General features: G+C 38.6%; 1 protein-coding gene across 3 annotated transcripts in view; it reads right to left on the bottom strand.

The window, feature by feature from the left end:
• Positions 1 to 23799, bottom strand: part of LOC106876278 (uncharacterized) — a 1065409-nt gene extending 1041610 nt beyond the window's left edge. For all 3 annotated transcript variants that reach the window (XM_089345612.1, XM_089345610.1, XM_089345611.1), the window contains exon 1: positions 22839 to 23799. The gene's annotated coding sequence lies outside the window, so the exon portion shown is untranslated. The remainder of the gene's footprint in view (positions 1 to 22838) is intronic.
• Positions 23800 to 26698: the final 2899 nt, after the last annotated feature.

Genomic DNA, 26698 nt, shown 5'->3' with positions numbered 1-26698 from the left:
GATGCTGGTGTGTTTATGTCCCTGTAACTTAGCGGTTCGGCAAAAGAGACTGATAGAATAAGTACTAGGCTTACAAAGAATAAGTCTTGGGGTCGATTTGCTCGAGTAAAGGTGGTGCTCCAGCATGGCCACAGTCAAATGACTGAAACAAGTAAAAGAGCAAAGAGTAAACAGATATATAAATTCACAACGATCGTCTTCCACATAGTTTCTGCCTTCTAAATTCACTCATAACACATGGGTCCGACCTTGGGTTGTAGAAGAAACAAGGTGCCCAAGATGTCATGCAGTGAGACTGAACCCGAAAAGCACAGTGTTACAAAGCAAGCTTTTTAACCACACAGCCATACTTGCACCTATACTGTATCAAGATTCTGAGTAGTGTAATGGGCAGGGGAGTGGGGGGACACCATGAGCACCCAAGGAATGTAGTGAAATCTCAGGCAAGGGTGACAGGGAGTCAAGACTATCATGTAATCTGTATAGTACCTTAATAAGCAGGGCTAATTTGGCTATTTCTCTCTACAAAGCCTTGAGTGGATCTGGTAGACGGAAACTGAAAGAAGCCTGTCTTATATATATATATATATATATAATGCACATCCAGGCATTTAAAAGAGTCTGTTTCTGGAGTGAAATGAAGTGTTTTGCTCAAGAACACAATGTATTGCCTGATCCAGGAATTGAAACCACAATCTTACAATCATGAGTCCAACACCCTAACCACTGAGCCATGCACCTTCACATCCAGGTATTTAAGAGAGTCTGTTTCTGGAGTGAAATGAAGTGTTTTGCTCAAGAACACAATGTATTTGTCCATCTATAGATTAGATTGATTGACAAATAGACAGACACAAAGACACACACAAAGATAAGCATAGATAGACAGATAGACAGTCAGATGAATAAATAAATAAATGGATAGACAGAGAGGCTGATAGATAGACAGACAGACAGACAGACAGAGAGGTGGACAGACAGTTAGACAGATAGATGGACAGACAGACAAATAGATAGATAGATGGACAGACAGAGAGACAAATAGATAGATAGATGGACAGACAGAGAGACAAATAGATAGACAGGCAGACAGACAGACAGACTGACAGATAGATAGATAGATAGATAGATAGAGAGATAGACGGATAGACAGACAGATAGATAGATAGACGGACAGACGAGATAGACCAAGAGTTAAGCAGATAGTGAGACACATTGATAGGCATAGATAATACATTGAAAGATAGATATACAAACAAATACATACCACTATAAGTATGCATATATATATATATATATATATATATATATATATACACAGAAGAGAGAGAGAGAGAGAGAGAGAGAGAGAGAGAAGTGGGGTAAGGACAAACAGACAGACAAATAGACCGTTCTCATAAATAAGGGAAATCACTTTGTATTGATTTTTCACGTGACTTTTACACTAAGATTACTTTTTAATAGATTTAAGCGATCTGCCCCCCCCCCCCCCCTCGCCTCTCCAAGAGTATCCCAGCAGACACCGTTTTGATAAATGTCAGGGGTTACCTAGGAGCAGGGCTTCGTCGAACTCCCATACACACACCTTAAGGAACAGTTAGGGGCTGAGTAATAACAACAACAACAACAACAACAATGGTGATAAATAATAATAATAATCATTGTCGTTGTCAGCAGCAGCGGCAGCGGCGGCAACAGCAGAAAAGTAGCTTCCACCATCACCATCACCACCATCACCATCACCACCATCATCATCATCACCATCATCATCATCACCATCATCACCATCATCATCATCATCATCACCATCATCACCATCATCACCATCATCACCATCATCACCATCATCACCATCACCACCATCACCATCACCACCATCATCATCATCACCATCACCATCATCACCATCATCATCATCATCACCATCATCATCATCACCATCATCACCATCATCATCATCATCATCACCATCATCACCATCATCACCATCATCACCATCATCACCATCATCACCATCACCACCATCACCATCACCACCATCATCATCATCACCATCACCATCATCACCATCATCACCATCATCACCATCATCACCATCATCATCATCATCATCACCATCATCATCATCACCACCATCATCATCACCATCACCATCATCACCATCATCACCATCATCACCATCATCACCATCATCACCATCATCACCACCATCACCATCACCACCATCACCATCACCACCATCACCATCATCATCATCACCATCATCACCATCATCATCACCATCATCACCATCACCACCATCACCATCACCACCATCATCATCATCACCATCATCACCATCATCATCACCATCACCATCACCACCACCACCACCATCATCATCATCATCACCATCACCATCACCATCACCATCACCACCATCACCATCACCATCATCACCATCACCATCACCATCATCACTATCACCATCATCATCATCATCACCATCATCACTATCACCACCATCACCACCATCATCACCATCATCACCATCATCATCATCATCACCATCATCACCACCATCACCATCATCACCACCACCACCACCACCACCACCACCACCACCACCACCACCACCACCACCATCATCATCATCACCATCATCATCATCATCGTTAATATCACTATCGTGGTTTTTGTCATGTTCATGATCATTGCTAATAGCATCATCGCTGTCATCATCATCATCATCATCTTCATTATCCTCATTATGATAATCATTACCAACATTTTTGTTATCATCATCACCATCACTATCATCACCATCATCATCGTGGAGGCGCAATGGCCCAGTGGTTAGGGCAGCGGACTCGCGGTCATAGGATCGCGGTTTCGATTCCCCGACCGGGCGTTGTGAGTGTTTATTGAGCGAAAACACCTAAAGCTCCACGAGGCTCCGGCAGGGGATGGTGGCGAACCCTGCTGTACTCTTTCACCACAGCTTTCTCTCACTCTTTCTTCCTGTTTCTGTTGTGCCTGTAATTCAAAGGGTCAGCCTTGTCACACTGTGTCACGCTGAATACCCCCGAGAACTACGTTAAGGGTACACGTGTCTGTGGAGTGCTCAGCCACTTGCATGTTAATTCCACGAGCAGGCTGTTCCGTTGATCATGAACAACTGGAACCCTCGACGTCATAAGTGACGGAGTGCCAACAACAACCATCATCATCATCATCGTCATCTTCATCATCAGCATTATCCTCTTCACTCACATCAACCTCATGGTCACCATTGCTATCATCATCATTATCATTGCTAACATTGCCATAACTATATCTATCGTTCTCACCAGCATCTTCATCATAATTGTCGTCCCCATCATCATCACCCGGGCTCATGGCACATAAAAGGCACCTGTGACAGTGACACATAAAAAGTACCTATGCTGGTGACAAGTAAAAAAAAAGGTTCCTGTGCCGATGACATGGAAAAGGCACCCGCGCTAGTGACATGTAAAGGGCACTGGTGCTGGTAACACGTAAATGGCACCTGTGCCAGTGACACATACAAAGCATATGTGGCGGTGACACATAGAAGGTACCCATGGCAGTGATATGTAAAAGGCACCCACTGCACTCTTGGAGTGGTTGGCATTAGGAAGGGCATCCAGCCATAGAAACCAGACCAAACCAAACTGGTGTTTAGTACAGGACCAAGTGGTTAAGGAGCAAACTTCTTACCACACAGCCATGTCTGCAGCTGTACATTTCTTTACTTATAGAACCTTACATGAAAAATCCACTAACCTACCCACCTATCTATCTGTCTATCTATCCCTCCTATTATCTATTTAACTATCTGTCTGTCTGTCTGTCTATCTATCCATCTATCTGCTTACTTATCCATCTGTCCATCCTTCTCTCTAGCTCTCCTTCCATCTACCCACATATATATATATATCTATTATCCATCTATCTACCTGCCTACCTTACTATTCATCTATCCACCTAGCCATCCATGCATCAATCATCTATTTAGCTCTCCAGCCATCCACTTGTGTATCTATCAACCTATCTACATACCTTCCTATCTTTCTCTCTGGCATCTACTTACCCATCCATCTAATTCTTCCTACCTATCTATGTACTTACCTACCTTTCTATCCATCCATCTATCTATCTTATCCAGCCAGTCATCTTTCTATTTAGCTCTCCATCCATTTACCTACGCATCTATGTACCTAACTATTTATCCATCTCTCTGTGTACCTACATACCTTTCCATCTAACCGCATTATTGTCTATCCATTCTTCCACTCTATAGCTCTCCATCCATCTATCTGTGCATCTACCAATCTATCTATCTATCTACCTATCTCTCTATCCATCTATCTATCTATCAATCTATCTCTCTATCCATCTCTGTCTACCTATAAACCTATCTCTCTATCTACTTATCTACCTATCTCTCTCTCTCTCTCTTTTTCCTCTACAGGTTTTCATCTTCATTTAAACATTTATTTCTTTAACCTCATGTCTTCTCTGATACATTCTTCTCACAATACTTATTATATTTCTGTTCGTATATCTATCTAACCATTTTTCTGTCCAACCGTCCATCCATCCATCCATCCATCCATCCATCTCTATCTATCTGTCTACCAATAAACCCATCTCTCTCTATTTCTTCTTTCTCTACAGGTTTTCATCTTCATTTAAGCATTTATTTATTTCTTTAACCTCCTGTCTTCTCTAAAACATTCTTCTTATAATAGTTATTATATTCCTTCTTTTCCTCCATCTTCTCCATCATGTACCATCTTCGTTTTTTACGTCTCTTATATACTTCTCCACCATTTTTTTCTTGCATCTGTGGTCTTCTGTTCCCCCCCCCCCTTAGATGCTCTCACTTCATCTCCTCTGTCCTACCCTCAGTCTACTACCCTCCTTTCTCCCTCATCTGCACCTTCCCTCATTCATCTCTTCTTCCTTCCCCTCCGTCTCCTGTCACGTCTGAAACCCCTTCCTCTCCCCGTCCCCACCTGTTGTTCATGATATCTTTGCTTGTGTAGTTATTTGTAAATATAAAGTTTTACTGAGGACCTAAGGTGCCTCGGTGTAATGCGCACGTGTGTATGTGCATGTGCGTGCTCCTGTGAGTGGGTTTCTTTGCTGTTTTGTGATTTTGAGCATGCGTTTACGTGGGGAGGCACTACAAACGTATGTATACAGTAGTGTGTGGGTGTGTGGGTGTGTGTGCTGGAGGATGTATCTGTCTGCAATGATTGATGAGTTTTTGTACCACAGGAGGTTAACATAACAGATAACTCGTGTTTACATACATACACGGATATATGTGTGTGTATGTATATATATATACATACAGATACTTATATACATACATGTGTACATATATATATATATATATATATATATATATATATATACATACATATATATATATATATATATATACATACATATATATATATATATATATATACATACATATATACATATATATATATATATATATATACATACATATATACATATATATATATATATATATATACATACATACATACGCACATATATACATGCACATATATATGCATGTATATATAAACATCCATTCACACACACAGGCATATATAAATGTGTGTGTGTATGTGTGTATGGATGTATATATGTGTGTGTGTGTGTACACATGCATGTGTTTGTCTAGAGATATATGCACGAGTGTATTTTCATGTGTGTATATATATATATATATATATATATATATATATATATGTATGTGTGTGTTCGTGTGTATGTGCATGTTTGTGTATATATGTATACATGTGTGCCTTGATGTTTCGTTGTTACTATCTGCCATAATGTTGTTGTTGCTGCTGTTACTGTTGTGATTATGGTGGTGGTGACCATAGTGAACACATACTTGCTGTTTAACCCCAGGTATGACCTAGTACAGCAGTACCTATGATCAAAGTTGTTCCAAAAAGTGACCATCCTAAGCCATCCCAATCCAATCTCATTTTCCTTTTCAGATAATGTGGATCTCCATGTACAATATCCAGAGAGCTTACTTTAATTTACTAAGATTTGGCTGTTATTTCTAGCTGCTTCAAGGAACACACTGAATCTAGATTTCCTTATTTGGAGGAAATGCACATATGGTGCTGGTGTGGCTGTGTGGTAAGAAGCTTGCCCCCCAACCACATGGTTCCAGGTTCAGTCCCACTATGTGATACCTTGGGCAAGTGTTTTCTACTATAGCCTCAGTTTGACCAAAGCCTTGAGTGGATTTGGTAGAAGGAAACTGAAAGAAGCCCATTGTATGTGTGTGTGTGTGTGTGTGTGTATATATATATATATATATCTGTATGTGTGTAACTTTGTGCTTGTCCTCCCCACCATCGCTTGACAACTGGTGTTGGTGTGTTTGCGTCCTTGTAACTTAGCAGTTCGGCAAAAAAACTGATAGAATAAGTACTAGGCTTACAAAGAATAAGGCCTGGGATCAATTTTTCCGACTAAAACCCTTTAAGGCGGTGCTCCAGCATGGCCACAGTCTAATAACTGAAACATGTAACAGAATAAAAGAATGTTTTATCTTTGGACTGTGGCCAAGCTGGGGCACCACACTGAAGGACTTTCAGTCAAAGAAATTCACCAAAGTTCTTATGTTTTAAAACTTACTCTATGAGGCTCTTTTGCCAAACCACTAAGTAACAGGACATAAACAAACCAACACTGGTTGTCAAGCAGAGACATGTGGGGACAAACATAGACACAAAGATGCCAGAGAGTCCCAATGGATGGGTAATGTCAGCGTGAACATACAACAGAATGTAAAGGATTTGAGAGAAAAACTGGGTATACGAGGCATCAGATGTAGCGAGTTAGAGAGAAGACTGCACCAGCATGGCCATGTAATTGCCATTAGACTGCAGCCATGCTGGAGCAACTCCTTAAAGGGTTTTAGTTGAATAAATTGACCCCAGGCCTTATTCTTTGTAAGCCTAGTATTTATTCTATCAGTTTCTTCAGAATGAAGACAGCTGTATCAAGAGGTGCCAATCTCTAAAAGTTGGAGGGAACACGGGGAAAGGATAGACCCAGGAAGGTGTAGGACGAAGTGATGAGAAAGGATCAACAGATGCTGGGGCTCACAGAAGGGATGACAGGGGACCAAGACCCCTGGAGGGTTTGCTGTGTTTGAAAAGACTCTACAAGCTAAGTAAAATTATGGCTTGTCCCCTGCATGCATTCCCCTTCAGCTGAGCGTTTCTGACCTTGCAGGCTTATGGGTGCTGGTGCCATGAAAAAAGCACCTGTACCGATACTACATGAACACACCCATGTTGGTGCCACATAGAAAGCATCCAGTACACTCTGTAAAGTGGTTGGTATTAGGAAGGACATCCAGCCGTAGAAATCATGTCAAAACAGACATGGAACCTGAACAGCCCTTCAGCTGGTCAGTTCCTGTCAAACTGTCCATTCCATGCCAGCATGGGAAACAGACATTAGATGATGATGATGATGATGATGATGATGACATACACACATTCATGCATGCATGCATCCATTCATACATACATAGGAGCATTCCGTTGCTTACGACGACGAGGGTCCCAGTTGATCCAATCAATGGAACAGCTTGCTCATGAAATTAACGTGCAAGTGGCTGAGCACTCCACAGACACGTGGACCCTTAATGTAGTTCTCAAGGAGATTCGACATGACACAGAGTGTGACAAGACCGGCCCTTTGAAATACAGGTACTACTCATTGTTGTCAGCTGAGTGGACTGGAGCAACATGAAATAAAGTGTCTTGCTCAAGGACACAACGCGTCGCCGGGAATTGAACTCACAACCTTACAATCATGAGCCGAATGCCCGAACCACTAAGCCATGCGCCTTCACATGGATACATGCATACAGGCATACATAGATATGGCAGACGTCCAGTGGTGACTGAGGAAGACCATCACTGACCAGTGCATTCAAGAGGCAATGGCCATGCAAAATGTCAGCAAATACAAACCAGCACTTCACAGACCCTCTCCACTCTACTGACATGATCAAGAGACAAGCCGGGTCAAAACAACCTGTGCCAATATGGATCACAGACTTAGGAATGTGGAAACAGAACAGCCTGCTTATGAAATTAATGTGAAAGTGGCTGAGCACTCCACAGACATGTGTACCCCTAACATAGTTCTCAGGGAGACTCAGCGTGACAAGACGGGCCCTTTGAAATACAGGTACTACTCATTTTTGTCAGCTGAGTGGACTGGAGCAACATGAAATAAAGTGTCTTGCTCAAGGACACAACGCTTGGCATCTTTTCAGGCACAACAAACCACCAGGGGTCTTGGTCCCCTGTCATCCCTTCTGTGAGCCCCAGCATCTGTTGATCCTTTCTCATCACTTCGTCCTACACCTTCCTGGGTCTATCCTTTCCCCGTGTTCCCTCCAACTTTTAGAGATTGGTACCTCTTGATACAGCTGTCTTCATTCTGAAGAAACTGATAGAATAAATACTAGGCTCACAACCTTACAATCATGAGCCGAATGCCCGAACCACTAAGCCATGCGCCTTCACATGGATACATGCATACAGGCATACATAGATATGGCAGACGTCCAGTGGTGACTGAGGAAGACCATCACTGACCAGTGCATTCAAGAGGCAATGGCCATGCAAAATGTCAGCAAATACAAACCAGCACTTCACAGACCCTCTCCACTCTACTGACATGATCAAGAGACAAGCCGGGTCAAAACAACCTGTGCCAATATGGATCACAGACTTAGGAATGTGGAAACAGAACAGCCTGCTTATGAAATTAATGTGAAAGTGGCTGAGCACTCCACAGACACGTGGACCCTTAATGTAGTCCTCAGGAAGAGTCAGAGTAACACAGCATGTGGCAAGGCTGACCCCTTTCGAATTACAGGTACTACTCATTATTGCCAGCTGAATGGACTGGAACAAAGTGAAAATGAAGTGTCTTGCTCAAGGACACAATATGCTGCTGTGTATTGAACTCACAACCTTATGATTGTAATACCCTAACCATTAAGACAAATACCCTAACCATTAAGCCACGTGCCTTCACAATATTCACTGCATTGCCTTGCACACACACACACACACACATTTTATATATATATATATATATATATATATATATATATATATATATATATATATATATATATATAAATGCATATGTATATATACAGCTCCAGCATGGCCGCAGTCAAAATGATTGAAGTAAAAGAATATACATGATGGGATTCCACATAGTTTCCATCTACCGAATCCATTCACAAGGCATTGATCAGCTTTGGGATAGAGTAGAAGACCCTTGCCCAAGGTGCCATGCAGTGGGATTGAGCCTGGAACCCTGTGGTTGCAAAGCAAGCTTCTACACCACACAGCCAGGCCTATATTTTCTGTTTATTTTTGATTATTACGACAAATCAGCCTTAATGGGATTAATCCAACCATGGCTATCCTGTTTAGGAACTGCATACTATGGCTTAAGAGAGATTTTGGCTGGTATTTCAAGCTTGATTTTTTTGAGCGGGGGGGAGGGGGGGTACTGAAAAAAAAAAGTTGGCTGTGGTGCTGGTGGTGGTGGTGGTGGTTGTGATGGTGGTGATGGCAGTGGTGATGGTAGTGGTGATAGTCGTGGTGGAGGTGGCGATGGCAGTAGTGGCAATGGTGGTGGTGGTGGTGATAGTGGTGGTTGTGAATGGTGGGAGGAGAGAAAAATATCTACAACTACCACTATCACTACTTCTATAACCATCACCTCCATCACCACCACCACCACCGCCAATACAACCACCACCATTGCCAGCACCACAACCACTACCATCATCAACACCACTATAATCAGCAATACTACAACCACCACCATCATTATCATCAACATCATCAAGAACACCACTGCTACCACATACACCATCATCATCAGCACTTGTTGCACCACCACTGCCACCACTACCACAATCTACACCACCATCACCATGACCACTATCACCACCACTACCATCACCACCATCACCATTACTACCACCACCATCCCAACACAACCATCACCATCACCACCACTACCACAATCTGCACCACCATCACCAAGACCACTATCACCACCACTACCATCGCTACCACCATCACCATCACTACCCCAGCACAACCCCCACCATCACCATCCCAACACCATTACTACCACCAATCACCCGAACACTACGACCCCACCCCCACCACCATTACTACCACCACCACCATCACCACTCCAACACAACCACCACCATCACCACCACTACCACAATCTGCACCACCATCACCAAGACCACTATCACCACCACTACCCCAACACAATGACCACCATCACCATCCCAAACCCATTACTACCACCAACCACCCGAACACTACCACCACCACCATAACCACCTTCACCACCACCATCACGACTACCACCACTCCAATCCCCACCGTCCTCAGCAACCTGCCCCACCCCTACCCACCCCAGATACTTATTAATTTGTATTTATAAAACAATCTCAGGGACAAGTTGGGCAGGAGGCAGCACTGTGTTGGGGGCAGCGATGAAGGGGGGGCGGGGGGGGGGCGACTGCATCCTTCTTTCTATTGCTGAGCAATTTAGAAGGGAGCAGCAAAAAGCAAGCCCTGGCTCCCATTTCTCTTTTCCATGCCTCCCACCGCATCTTCACCCCCCCCCCCTCATCTCACCCATCATACAAAGCCATCCCCGCTTCTTAAATGATAGAGTAGATGTCAGAAGGGAAGGTGGGGACGGGCTTGTGTGTGTGTGTATGGGGGTGTGTTAAGGGGTAGTTTCTTAAATATACATCACCTCCCCCCCACTCTTCCCACCTGTGGCTATGTTGTATCTTCCTTACCCCCCCCCCCCACACACACACACACACGCGCAGACGGTGGTGGAGGGTGGCAGGGTTTGGAAACCAGAATGTGATTAAGATTTGAGTTTAAGGATCAGAGATCAGTCAGATTAAAGGGGTCAGTTTGGAAAGCTCAGAGAATGACTTTGTAGGTATTTAGGGAGTGTGTATGACTGTTTGAATGTGTGCATGTGTGTGTGTGATTTGTTTGTTTGTATGTATGTATGTATGTATGTATGTATGTATGTATGTATGTAGTTGCATATATACAACCAGATATGTTTATGAGGTATGGATATTTGTATATTTGTTGGAATATTTGGCTGTATGTCAACACAGACAGACAGACAGACAGTGGATAGATGGAGAGGGGAATAGATAGATAGATAGATAGATAGATAGGTAGGTAGGTAGATAGATAGATAGATAGATAGATAGATTAAGAGGCAGACTGATAGATAGATAGATATATAGATAGACAGATAGATAGATACATTTCTTTTATTAGCCACACAGGGCTCAACGAAGATGGGACAAATACAATGTAGAGCTTTTCTTTTTGGGAGGGGGAAAAAAAAAAAGAAAAGAAAAGAAAAAAAAAGTGGTGGTGTCGATCAAAAGGGATCGTAGGAAGGGAAAAAGGGGGAGTTCGATCAAAAGGGATCGAAAAAAAAAAAAAGGAAAGGCCGATCAATAGGGATCGTGTATCACACAGTAATGTTCTCGTGTAAAAGAGGGGAGGACAGTTTAGGTTTAGCCGTGGAAGGAAAAGCCTACGGAAAAGACCACGGTAACCTTGGTCAATATTCTCATTGAAGAAACTATAACAGTAAGTGTCTCTCTTTTGCCTTTTTGTTTTATTTTTATTTCTTGTTCATAGGGTTATGCTCAAGATGGCTCCGTCGTTCACACGTGCCATCCTTGCTACATAGATAGATAGATAGAGAGATAGAGAGATGGATGGATAGATATAGATAGATAGAGATAGAGATAGAGAGAGAGAGAGAGAGAGAGAGATGGATAGACAGATAGATGACCAGATAGATAGAGGCAGACAGAGAGAGATTAATGGATAGAGACAGAGTGAGAGAGAGAGATAGATAGAGATAGACAGAGATAGATAGACAGATGGAAGAGTAGATAGATAAACAGACAGACCACTGAACAGAAAAACAGATACATTATTTACATTATTTACATTTGAGGGATATTTGCCTTCATCTTGTTTGTTGTTAGCACGTTTTGGATGATATACCCTCCAGCCTTCATCAGGTGTCTTGGGGAAATTTCGAACCTGGGTTCTCATTCCTAAGGTATTTTTCTATATTATTATAATTAGTCAAAATTAAAAGAAGAGTGCCATTGTTATCTAATGAATAATATTTCGACGTCTTGTGTGTCTTCAACTGGTTCAAAAAATAAATTTGTCAATCTACTTCATTTTGGTTAATATAGAAAGGATTGAGATAACTCCTCCTGAAGATATAGAGTCAAATAGACTATTTTTATAATAGACTCTATAGAGTCTATAGAGTCAAATAGGCTCTATTATTATAATTATTATTATTATTATTCAGGTCACTGCCTGGAATTGAACTCGGAATCTTGGGGTTAGTAGCCCGCGCTCTTAACCACTATGCCATATGCCCGTGGAGGGAATATCAGCCGTAACGTTGTGTTAACAACATACAAGATGAGGACAAAATCCGTCAAAATGTAAATAATGTAAATAATTCCTCATCTCTTAAATATAGAACAAAAAAACTGATAGGTCTTGTGAATCAAACAGGATAACGAAACACAAAGCATGAGTATATTGTCAATATTCATCACACCAAAGCCTGAAACTCTTGGTTGTAATTTCTGCAGACTAATAACAGTAAAAAAGACAGGTAGATAAGTAGATAAACATCTGCATTAAGGTTCATTTTATGTTGTTAAGGCACATGGCTCGCAATCATGAGGTAGTGAGTGCGATTTTATGATTGGCTGTTTCGTGTTCTTGAGCAAGACACTTTATTTCACGTTACTCTAGTTTACTCAGCTGTAAAAATGAGTTGTGACGTCACAGGTGCCAAGCTGTATCAGCCCCTTTGCCTTTCCCTTGGATAACATCAGTGGCATAGAGAGGTGAAGCTGGTATGCATCAACAGGTGCTTGCATATTATACTTAAAATTAGATGACCCAAACACATAAGCAATATGGAGCTATGACAAAGAACGAATCAAATTTCGATTAGGGAGCAAATATTTAAGAAAAAGTGGAAGTGGATTGGTAGCACAATTAGAAAAGACACACCAAATGTAGCGAAAAGTGCTTTACAGTGGAATCTGGATGGATATAGAAACAAAGGTAGGCCTAAGAACTCGTGGCGTAGATCAACACAAAAGGAACTAGAGAAAGGGGGACATTCATGGCAGAGTATAAGTACAGAAGCGAAAAATTATGCGACATGGAATTCAATTATAAGTGGCCTATACTCTGCGTTGGAGGGTTAAAGGCAAGAAAAAAAAACATATGACATAATATATATGACATCTCGCATTTCTGGATAACTTTATAACTTCTAAAATTGCAGAAGAATTCGCCAGTCGGCAGTTTAGCTTAAGGAGTAGAGCACTCCAACCGGATAGTGGAAGGGTTCAATCTTCATGGCTGGTTGCTGGCAAATTTTTCGGCTCTTAAAAGGATTTTATCCTTCATATATACTGTTCAGTATTTACGTGTGGAAAAAATATATCTGTGTGTATACATATGTGTGTGTATGTGTGTTTGTGTCCATTCCCCATCACTGCCTGACAACTGGTGTTCGTGTGTTTGTGTTCCCATAACTTAGCAGTTCAACAAAAGGGACTGATAGAATAAGTACCAGGTTTGGAACAAAAATGAACTAAGGGCTGGAGTCAATTCGTTTGACTAAAATTTCTTCCAGGTGATGCCCCACCATGGCCACAGTCTAATGGCTGAAACCAGGTAAAAAGTATATTCACACACGTACAGTCATGTACAGACACATGAACACACACGGACACTTTGATACAGACGCACACACACTGATAGACAGATGTACATTTGCAGGTGGTGAGCTGGCAGAATCGTTAGCATGCCAGGTGAAATGCTTAACGGTATTTTGTCTGCTGTTACGTTCTGAGTTCAAATTCTGCAAAGGTCGACATTGTCTTTCATCCTTTCAGGGTTGATAAATTAAGTACCCGTTACACACTGGGGTCGATGAAATAGACTTAATCCCTTTGTCTGTCCTTGTTTGTCCCCTCTATGTTTAGCCCCTTGTGGGCAATAAAGAAATAAGAAACGTTAGCACACTGTGCGAAATGCTAAGCAGTATTTTGTCTGCCGTTATGTTCTAAGTTCAAATTCCGCCGAGGCCGACTTTTTATCCTTTCAGGGTTGATAAATTAAGTACCAGTTATGCACTGGGGTCGATGTAATCGAATTGATCCCTTTGTCTGTCCTTGTTTGTCCCCTCTGTCTTTAGCTCTTTGTGAGCAATAAAGAAATAAGATGTACATTTGCACACACTCAGACAAAGGCACACACAAAGCTACACACATACATACATATAGTCACATATCCATGCACTCACAAACACACACACAACCATATACATGCATCTTCATATACGTAGTCATATACACACTACAGCCAGAGTCACACACACACACACACACAGTGTCACACAGACACATAATAGCACATACACACATACATTCAGATACAAAGACACACACACACACACAATACAGTCTGACTCACACATGTATAGTCACATTTGCACATATAGTTGCATACATACACACATATACACACACAAACTCACTTATACCCTACAGTTGCATTTACACATACAGTCATGCACACATGCACACACATTCAGACATAGTTACATTCATACGCATATAATCAGACATACACACACATTCATGTGACATGCACAAACATATTCACGCACTCACATTTACATTCATACAGAGTCATATATACACACACACACACACACACACACACACACACACACTTATTCACAAATTCACACACACATTTACAATTCTACACAGTCACACACATGCATATATTCACATAACCACAGACATATAAACACACACTCACTGACAAACAGTTACATTCATACACACACACAGACGCATTCACATACAGTGACATTTATACACACACAGACATACACAGTTACATTCATACAAACACACAAAAACATATATAAGTTACATTCATACACACACATATTCACACACACGAAATTACATTCATACACATACAATTACATTCATACACATGCACACACACACACACACACAATTACATTCATACACACAAACACAGACACACACAAGTTCCTACACAGCCTCACACACACAAGCATCTACACATTCCTACACACAGTTCTATATACACACACACACACAAACACATAGACACACACAAGTTCCTACACAGCCTCACACACACAAGCATCTACACATTCCTACACACAGTTCTACATACACACACACACACAAACACATAGACACACACAAGTTCCTACACAGCCTCACACACACAGGCATCTACACATTCCTACACACAGTTCTACATACACACACACTCACACACACACACAAACACATAGACACACACAAGTTCCTACACAGCCTCACACACACAAGCATCTACACATTCCTACACACAGTTCTACATACACACACACACTCAAACACATAGACACACACAAGTTCCTACACAGCCTCACACACACAAGCATCTACACATCCCTACACACAGTTCTACATACACACACACACACACACACACACCCATACACACATGAGTCAAGCTACAGGTCTTCTTGTGGCCCCTGCATGCTCTTCCCCCTCTCCCCCACCCCGCAGTCCCAGACAAACACTGATCTGACATCAAGAATGGAAGAGAGGTGAGGGTTTCAAATCACCTTACCTCTGAACCTCACTACATCAATTTAAAACAACACCACCGCCACTACTACCCAGACATACAACATCACCATCTCCACCACAACTACCACCACAACCACAACCACAACTCCATGCCGCTAACACCAATATCACTACCACCACCAACATTAGCATACCCTGTTACCACCAACAACTACCACCATCATCATCACACACAATGCTACTACCACCATGCTACCACCACCACTACCAACATCATTATCACACCACTAGCAATGTCACAACCTAGACACTACCACCACATCTACTATAACCTATACATAAGACAACCACACAACACCACACTGCACACACACACACACACACTTCACTTAGGCATTGCAAGTCTATTAACCTGGTGTAGAACTCAATACATGTGTGTCTGTGAGTTAGGGTTTGGTGTGTGTGAGTCAGTCTGTATTGGCGATCATCTCAGAGTACCTGCATACACATGTGTACACCTATTTCCACTGATGCATTTAATTACCTTTTGGATATACCCTTTCCTTATATACACCTGTATTAACTTTTCTCATTGTTGATGCCATTCCTTATATACACACAAATGTAATTCTTTCTCAAATAAATCAAACTTCATATTCAAGGCTCTGATGAAGCTATAAGGCAGTGTTTCTCAACCAGGGATTCCCAGAACCCTAGAGTTCCGCAAAAAAGTTCCTAGGGGTTCCGTTAGAAAGAGCGAGATAAGCTAATGCTAACTTCATGATCGTAATATATATATATATATATATATATATATATATATATATATATATATAATATAAGGTACCGCGTCGAGGTCGACTTTGCCTTTCATCTTTTCGGGGTCGATAAATTAAGTACCAGTTAGACACTTGGGTCGATGTAATTGACTTAACCCCTTTGTCTGTCCTTGTTCGTCCCCTCTATGTTTAGCCCCTTGTGGACAATAAAGAAATAAGAAATGTTAGCTTAGTAGTATTTCGTCTGTCTTTATGTTTTGAGTTCAAATTCCGCCAAGGTTGACTTTGCCTTTCATCCTTTTGGGGTCAATAAATTAAGAACCAGTTGCATACTGGGGTTGATCTAATCGACTGCTCCTCATCCAAATTTCAGGCCCCTTGTGCCTAGAGTAGAAAAGAATATATATATTCTTTATATATATATATATATATATATATATATATATATATATATTTATATATATATTTATATATATATATATATATATATATATATATATATATATATATATTCATCTATGATGAAAAAATATGAGAAACATAGGGTATATAAATTTTTTTGTGCAGGGGTTCCTTGAGACATGTAATTCATTTTAAGGGTTACACAAGGGTAAAAAGGTTGAGAAACATTGCTATGAGGTGTTATTTAGGTACTCAACTACGAGTCCATTCCATCTAATAGCAGAAACAGTTGTAAGCTAATGCAGTTAAAATAATCATTTATTCCTTTGTTGTCTCTCTTTCATATAAACACACAAAAATTTTATAATTATAAGCATAATTATAATTAGGGATCAGCAAGATTGCTTCACCACATACCGAAATTTAGAAATAGCAGTTAAATATTATTCCTCTACCATAAGAGTTTGGAGTATTGCTGTCTGGGAGATATCTTATGGTAGTGGAATAGAATTTAACTGCTATTTCTAAATTTCAGTATATGGTGAAGCAATCTTGCTGATCCCTAATTATAATTATGCTCCTAATTATAAAATTCTTGTATAAGCTTACCGATAATAGTTCTTTTAACATACCGAACTACTTGGTAAAATTATTAATTATTAATTTTACCCTATATCAGTATTGATATTTATATATATATATTTTTTTTTTATTATATTTTATTATATGTATTTATTTTCTCTTATTTAATAATTAAACCCGACAAAATATATTTGGTTAATAGATACCAGGGTAGCAAAGACCACAAAATGACTGTGGTGTAACTCCTGTTTATGAGGTAGAAACTCCTTGTTATTTTGGGTATTTGAGTAAATATAAAAATTTAATAAGTGGAGTAATACGCATATGTTAAATGAATTCATTTAACATATGCGTATTACTCCATTTATTAAATTCATATATATATATTTATATATATATATAATTTATATAAGGGCATTAACTATATAGTAATGTCTCACGCTTAGAGGGACTAAAAAAGTCATTACTATATAGTTAATGCCCTTATATAAATTATTATATATATTTATGGGAAAAAAACGATGAGTTTTTTTCCTTATGGGGTTTTTTCACGCTGACTACTTGATAAATTCTTATAAAGATTTTATCCTATATTATATCATATATATATATATATATCCCTCCTGGCAAAAGTTATACATATAGTACCACTTGACACATTCTATTTCCACAAGGACGCACACGTTCCCCATAAACTCTTTTCCAGAAAGCTTTCACCAACTTGCAACAAAACCACCCCCAGTGACGATGCTTTCATACCAAGGGACATAACTCTTGACGTAATCTCCTGCTTGTGTCATTTCATAATTTTTTTCACACCAACCAAAAACTGGATGTGTCTTATTCACCTCCAACAAGTGCAAGCAGTCGCCATATTTCATTCCATGGCGGCTACCTCTAAAGAGCACAGGGTTACATAATCAGACTGTTACCAAACAATTCATTGAATCCCTAGTGTGAAACCACAGTGGATATATAATACTGTTCACTTCAATTAATAAATATATATATATATATATATATATATATATATACATATCTTGCTTTTGCTTGTTTCATTCATTTGACTGTGGCCATGCTATTCCTAGGACTTATTCTTTGTAAACCTAGTATTTATTCTATCAGTCTATATTTGCCAAACCGCTAAGTTATGGGGACATAAACACACCAACATCGGTTGTCAAGTGATGGTGGGGGCACAAAGACAGACACACAAACATATGCATATATATATATATATATATATATATATATATATATACGATATATATATATATATATACGATAGGCCCCTTTCAGCTTCTGTCTGCCAAATCCACTCACAAGGTTCTGATCGGCCTGAGGCTATAGCAGAAGACACATGCCCAATGGGGCACGCAGTGGGACTGAACCTGGAACCATGTGGTTGGGAAGCAAGCTTCTTACTAGACAACCATGCCTGCGCCTATATATGTATATTTACACCAACCCACCGCCACCTAGACATTTCACCACAAGTACTATGACCTAAACATATAGAAAGACCACAACACCACTATCCCCTAAACATACACCAGCACAATCACCACCTCTACATGCACTAGCACCACAACCACCTTGATGTACTACACTTCAACACCACCAATACTACAACATATACACAACCCAATACTGCTAGTATCAACAGTACCACAACTAGTACAACCACCACAACTACCAACACTAGCACACACATCCAAATAAAGGAATGTCTGCATGGTTCCATGATATGTTAGTAATGGCAGCCAAATTTCAATCAGATTATATTTTACCATCCTGAAACACATTTGATAATGTAGTCCTAGATACACTATGTCTGAATGAAAGGTAGGATGGCCGCGGCGAGCTGGCAGAAACATTAGCACGCCGGGCGAAATGCTTAACGGTATTTCGTCTGCCGCTACGTTCTGAGTTCAAATCCCGCCGAGGTCGACTTTGCCTTTCATCCTTTCGGGGTCGATTAAATAAGTACCAGTTACGCACTGGGGTCGGTATTATCGACTTAGTCCGTTTGTCTGTCCTTGTTTGTCCCCTCTGTGTGTAGCCCCTTGTGGGTAGTAAAGAAATAACACTATGTCTGAGTAAAAAGACAGGATGGTCACAAGTAGAACATCTTTGATCATAGGTCTGTTGGACCAGACCAGGACTGACCTGGGGCTAAACAACAGCAATACCCACCACAAGTGCCACCACCTCCACCACCACCACCTCCACCACCACCACCTCCACCACCACCACCAATGCTACCAGTTCCATCTCCATCTTCACGGCCCCAGGGAGGTAACTAGTATAATGTTATGTCCATGTCATTCTTTGACAGAACAATCCATCATACTTGTAGCTTCGTTTCTACATCATTACATCCATTTTATCTCTTCCAGTTATCTGTCTATACATATATACACATATTTATATATATATGTATGTATAGATATATTGCACTCATAATATACACATACAAACACTCACACAGATATATGTAATTACGTATAATAATATATATTATATATAATTATATCTGTAAATATACATATATATATACGCACAATAATATACACAAAAGATTGCGTATAAAAGTATATTTATATACATCTTCATAGAGTCCCTCAATATATATATATATATATATACACACACACACACACATTCACATATATACACATATATGTGTCTATATATGCAGTCATATATGTATATACACACATACACGTACTTATATAAATATATGCATACACCTTTCACAGTATGCATGTATATATATATATATATATATATATATATATATATATATATACAGACGTGTGTGTGTGTGTATAAATATATGTATACACATTCCCACATATATACACACCTGAGTATGACAGTATTTGAAAATTCTAAGCTTCATTAGCCAAGTTACAGGAAACAGAAATGATGTAGGTTAAAACTGTGATCCTTCAGTTATTACACATGTATGGAGTATCTAGGGGGCTGTCGTAAACACACACAGACACACACATAGACAGACAGACAGATATTGAGTGAGACATATATGTATATATATGTATATGCATGCATGTATGTATGTATGTGTATATATATATATATATATATATACTCACACACATATATATAGATATGTATATATATATATATATATATATATATATATATATATATATATATATATATATATATATATATATATATATACTCACACACACATATATAGATATGTATATATATATATATATATATATCTGTGTACAAGTTTATATATCAGTGTACACATGCTGTATATATATTATATATTTGTATACAGATAGCCCAAGGCCTTAGTATAAACGTATATATATATATATATATATATATATATATATATATATATATATATATATATATATATATATATATATGTATATATATATATATATATATATATATATATATATATATATACCTATACATTTAATGTTTGCATGTATATGTACATACATATACATACAAACACAAGCTTATATATGAGTATACACATATTGCAAGTATATTATATATATATATATATATATATATATATATATATATATACGTATACAGATAGACAAATGCCTACTGAGTATATACATACACACACACACACATATATATATATATATACACACACACGCATATATATATTTATCTAGTATAATGTTTGTATACATGTAGGTATGGTATATTTTGTCTGTGTGTGTATACATACATATACACACACACATATGCATGCATGTATTCATAAACATACATGCATACACATATTCATAAACGTACATACATACACGCATTCACAAATCTACATACATACATACATACATACATACATGCATGCAGCGTGTATGTCCGTTACATTGAACATCCTTTCATATTTGGTAAACTTTGATATAAAATGCAGTGAAAAATTGTTTCTCTCTCCATAACTGCACACAAAGCTTAATGAAGCATGGCCACACAGATGCCTCTTTGAATAACACTAGAAAGACGAATAGTTATAGTAGTAGTAGTAGTATTAGTAGTATTAGTAGTAGTAGTAGTAGTAGTAGTAGTAGTAGTAGTAGTAGCAGCAGCAGAAGTACCACTCATGCTAGAAAGTGTGCTTCACATAGCAACCCGATAATATTTCCATACTTCAGCATAAAACACTAAGTGTGTGTGTGTGTGTACGTGGTAAGAAGTTTGCTTCCCAACCACGTGATTCCAGGTTCAGTCCCACTGCATGGCACCTTGGGCAAGTGTCTTCTACTATAACCTTGGACTGACCAAAGCCTTGTGAGTGCAATTGGTAAACAGAAACTCAAAGAGCTTGTTGTCATCATCATCGTTTAATGTCCGTTTTCCATACTGGCATAGGGTGGATGGTTCGACTGGGGTCTGGGAATCCAGGAGGCTGCACCAGGAGGCTGCACCAGGAGGCTGCACCAGGAGGCTGCACCAGGATCCTGTTTGATCTGGCAGTGTTTCTACAGCTGGATGCTCTTCCTAATGCCAAACACATGAGACTGTAGTGGGTGCTTTTTATGTACCACTGGCACAGGAGCCAGACGGGGCTGGCATCGACCACAATCAGATGGTGCTTTTTATGTGCCACCAACACAAGTATGTGTATATATATATATATATATATATAATTTTTTTTTTACTTGTTTCAGTCATTTGACTGCAGCCATGCTGGAGCACCGCCTTTAGTCGAGCAAATCAAACATAGAGCTTATTCTTTGTAAGCCTAGTACTTATTGTATCGGTGTCTTTTGCCGAACCGCTAAATTACAGGGACGTAAACACACCAGCATCAGTTGTCAAGCGACGTTTGGCAGGACAAACACAGACACACACACATATATTCCCCTCTGTGTTGGCCCCTTGTGGGCAATAAAAAAAAATCTTTTTTAAATCACACACACACATATATATATGTACATATATATATATATATATATAAGTCAGTAAATAGTGGGGTTGTGTTAACCGCAGGTGGAGAAATAATAGGAAAATGTAAAAAAGCCAGAATGCTGAACTGGGAGCATAATTTAATTAAGATTTATTCTAACCGGTTTTCATTGCGATGAAGCAAATTATCAAGAAGGAGAATGAAAATGTTTTTTTACAAAGAAGTACAAAAAAGTACAAAATGAAGAAAATAATATATAAAACAATAATATATAAAAAAATAAATATACCCATACATTATATTGTCTTTGAGCTTTTGTAGTTCAATAGTAGTTCATGTATAAATTGGTAGGAAAAATAAGGATGCATGAGAGTTGAGTTTTGTTAGGTTTAAAAAAAGGGTTAAAGGTTTGTGTTAAGCAGGAAATGTGGTGTCAAAACAGGAAGTGTGTGTAAGGGGAGACAAGTGTTTTTAGTTAGAGTTATGAGCTCTTTTTTTCAAAACAGGAAGTTTGTGTCTGTTCATAGAGAAATAAGGTCACTGAGGGGTGTGTGTGTTAAGAAATGGTTGGAATTTCTCTATGAAAAGATTCTCCTTGTTGATTCTTTCTTGTGTGGAGATTCTGTCTTTACATTGATAGAAAGGGAATATAATGAATTTAGGGTTTTTGTTTCTGGCGCAAGAGTCTATGTGGCCACTGAGTGGAATTTGGCGGTATTGGGGGAGGTTTATTTGTTCCTTATGGACAGCTACTCTTCTACGTAATGGGAGGCTCGTCTGTCCGATATAGAAGTTTTGGCAACCTGCGCAAGTAAGGACATAAATGAGGTTACTCGAGGAACAAGAGAAATTGGTTTTAATTTTAAACTTTGTTCCTCGTTTGAAGGTAAATTCAGAGCCTTCAAGTAGGTAAGGGCAGGTGCCACAATTAGGGCGTGCACATTTTTTAACTGATGGGGGTGGAAGTGGTGTATGTAGTTTGGAATTGGTTAATAATGTTTTCAAAGATTTGTGTTGTCTTTTGCATTTAAGGACTTTGTGTGTATTAATGATATTGTTCATTTTCGGGTCTGTGGTGAGTAAGGGGAGGTTTTGTTTAATTATGGTGAATGCTTCGATGTTATTGGGGTTATGGGTGGAGATGTATGGAAGTATTTTGGGGTTGGGTGTGTTATTATGTTGGTTGGTTTTTAGTGTGTTTTTGTCAAGTTCCTTGGCACGTTTTATTCCAAGATCTATGAGTGTGGAGGGATATTGGCGTTGTAACAGTGTTTTTTTGCTCAAAGACAATATAATGTATGGGTATATTTATTTTTTTATATATTATTGTTTTATATATTATTTTCTTCATTTTGTACTTTTTTGTACTTCTTTGTAAAAAAACATTTTCATTCTCCTTCTTGATAATTTGCTTCATCGCAATGAAAACCGGTTAGAATAAATCTTAATTAAATTATGCTCCCAGTTCAGCATTCTGGCTTTTTTACATTTTCCTATATATATATATATATATATATATATATATATATATATATATATAGTTTTAGGGAAAATAACCAAGTTTCAAGAACTCATCGATGAAAATCCACTATCACATATAGAAAAATTAATAATTAAAAACACAATAAATGAGTATATATATTTTATCTATAAAGCTCAATTTAATTTTAATTTTTTATAAATTGATTTTAATTGAGTTTTTACCTGTAATTTTGGATTTTGTCCCTAATATTATTATTATTATTATATATATATATATATATATATATATATATATATGAATTCCACATGAAATTGTAATGATTTTTGGCAGATAACTGATAAGGGATGAGCACACCCATGACACGTGTATGTGTGTGAATATATGTGTATGTGTGTGTGAATATGTGTATGTGTGTGAATATATGTAAGTGTGTGTGAATGTGTGAATATATGTGTGTGTGTGTGAATATATGTGAATGTGTGTGAATATATGTGAGTGTGTGTGAATATGTGTGTGTGTGTGTGTGAATATATATGTGTATGTGTGTGTGTGAATATATATGTGTGAGTGTGTGTGTGAATATATATGTGTGAGTGTGTGAATATATATGTGAGTGTGTGAATATATGTGTGAGTGTGTGTGAATATATGAGTGTGTGTGAATATGTGTGAGTGTGAATATATATATTTTTTTGTATGTGTGTGAATATATATATATATATGTGTATGTGTGTGTGAATATATATATATGTGTATGTGTGTGTGTGTGTGTGTGTTACTTTTGTTCACTATTTATAGCAGACGTTTTGTTATTTTTTTTCCATTTATTTAGTTTCAGTTTTGAGAAAAAAAGGGAACAATGACAAATAAAGAAACGGCAGTTTTTCATTTTTTTTTTTCAATTAAAACTTGAAACTGTTTTTCTAGAAAACAAATTCCTTTCAATAAAAAAAAATCTGAAATTCTTAAAAAATATATAAATAAATATTGTGTGTATGTATCTGTGTGTGTGTGTGTGTGTTTATATGCTCGTATATGCGTGTCTGTGTCCGTATGGAATATAAATAAAAACTGTGCGTGTGTGTGTTTGTGTCCGCGTCCATGTGTGTGTGAATGTCCCCGTATGTATGTTTGTGTACCCGTGTGAAAGAGAGGGAGAGAGACAGACAGACAGACAGAAAGGGAGAGAGAGGGAGGGAGACAGAGTGAGAGAGAGACAGAAGGGAGAGAGAGTGAGACCGAGAGACAGAGGAAGGGAGAGAGAGTGAGAGCGAGGGACAGAGGAAGGGAGAGAGAGTGAGAGCGAGAGACAGAGGAAGGGAGAGAGAGTGAGAGCGAGAGACAGAGGAAGGGAGAGAGAGTGAGAGCGAGAGACAGAGGAAGGGAGAGAGAGTGAGAGCGAGAGACAGAGAGTGGGAGAGAGACAGAGGGTGAGAGAGAGACAGAATAAGGGATAGAGAGAGAAGGGAAAAAAAAGTGTGTGTCCGTATGTCTATGCTCCTGTATGTGGGTACGTGTGTGTGTCTTCATACGTTTGTGTCCCCGCTTGTATGTGAGAGTAAATGTATGTTTTTTAGGGGTTTTTTCTGTGACGGAACGGGATATCTTCGGTAAAATCTTTTCGTTGGGAAACAAGTCACACTTTTGAGCGATGAAAATTTCCTCACAAATAAATGTCGTCCGTTTTTTCTGTTCTGTGTTCAAATTCTGCTCAAGGTCGACTAAGCATTTCATCCTTTCGAGGCCGATAAAATAACTACCAATTGAGGGTAATTTTCTACTGGACCTTTCTAAAATCATAGCGATCCAAAAAGTTTATTTCAATAAAACATTTCACAATTATAAGTGATACACGTTACGAACAGGGAGAAGAAAATGAGGGCAAAATAAGGTCAATTTGAACAGAGTTTAGCCCTGGGCACATATATATAAATATTCAGACACGTTTCCGAAGAAATTATTTTTTAAATATGCCCTTTTGAAGGTGAGGTGCGAAACTACATCAGCCCCCTTTCTTTACACACATTTTAAGATGACATTTTACAGAATTAAGTTTCCTAGAGTGAGGATTAAATTAGATTGAAAAATCAGAGAAGTTTGAAAAGAATAATAAACGAATGCTCAAGTTCTAACGATGTCTGGACAAAAAAAAAAAAACCGTGTTTGTGTGAAACAAATCAAAGTGTATTAAAACAATATCTTTTACATACCTGCTAAAACTACTGGACATATAGATCCCAGGATATATAAGCCCCAAGCTGCAAAACAGTTTTGAAATGGCATCAAGTGTTTTCACTTTCCTTTTGCAATTTTTAGCGCCGAAATTTTAAGTGGGTAACTGGTACCCTTCGATTTCGTGTGGAGAGAGTCAATGAGTGAAGGGGTGTTTAGTCATTTATGTATTGTTTTTTTGTTTTTTTCTTTTGCCCTGTATAATATAAATTTTGGATCCTTCTGATTTGACGGGCAACACTTTTCATTTATGTTTTATGTAGTGTTTTTGGTACCGAAACACTTTCAAACTTCGTATACTTGTATATTTTGGGATCTATATGATTTGACGCGGAACACTTTTCATTTATGTTTTATGTAGTGTTTTTGGTACCGAAACACTTTCAAACTTCGTATACTTGTATATTTTGTGTTATAGAACAGATAAAAAATTTTGTATTC

The sequence above is a fragment of the Octopus bimaculoides genome, chromosome 29 (assembly GCF_046866305.1).
Source record: "Octopus bimaculoides isolate indiv1 chromosome 29, ASM4686630v1, whole genome shotgun sequence".
In the NCBI taxonomy this organism is placed as follows: domain Eukaryota; kingdom Metazoa; phylum Mollusca; class Cephalopoda; order Octopoda; family Octopodidae; genus Octopus; species Octopus bimaculoides.
This window is presented reverse-complemented; position numbering and strand designations above follow the sequence as displayed.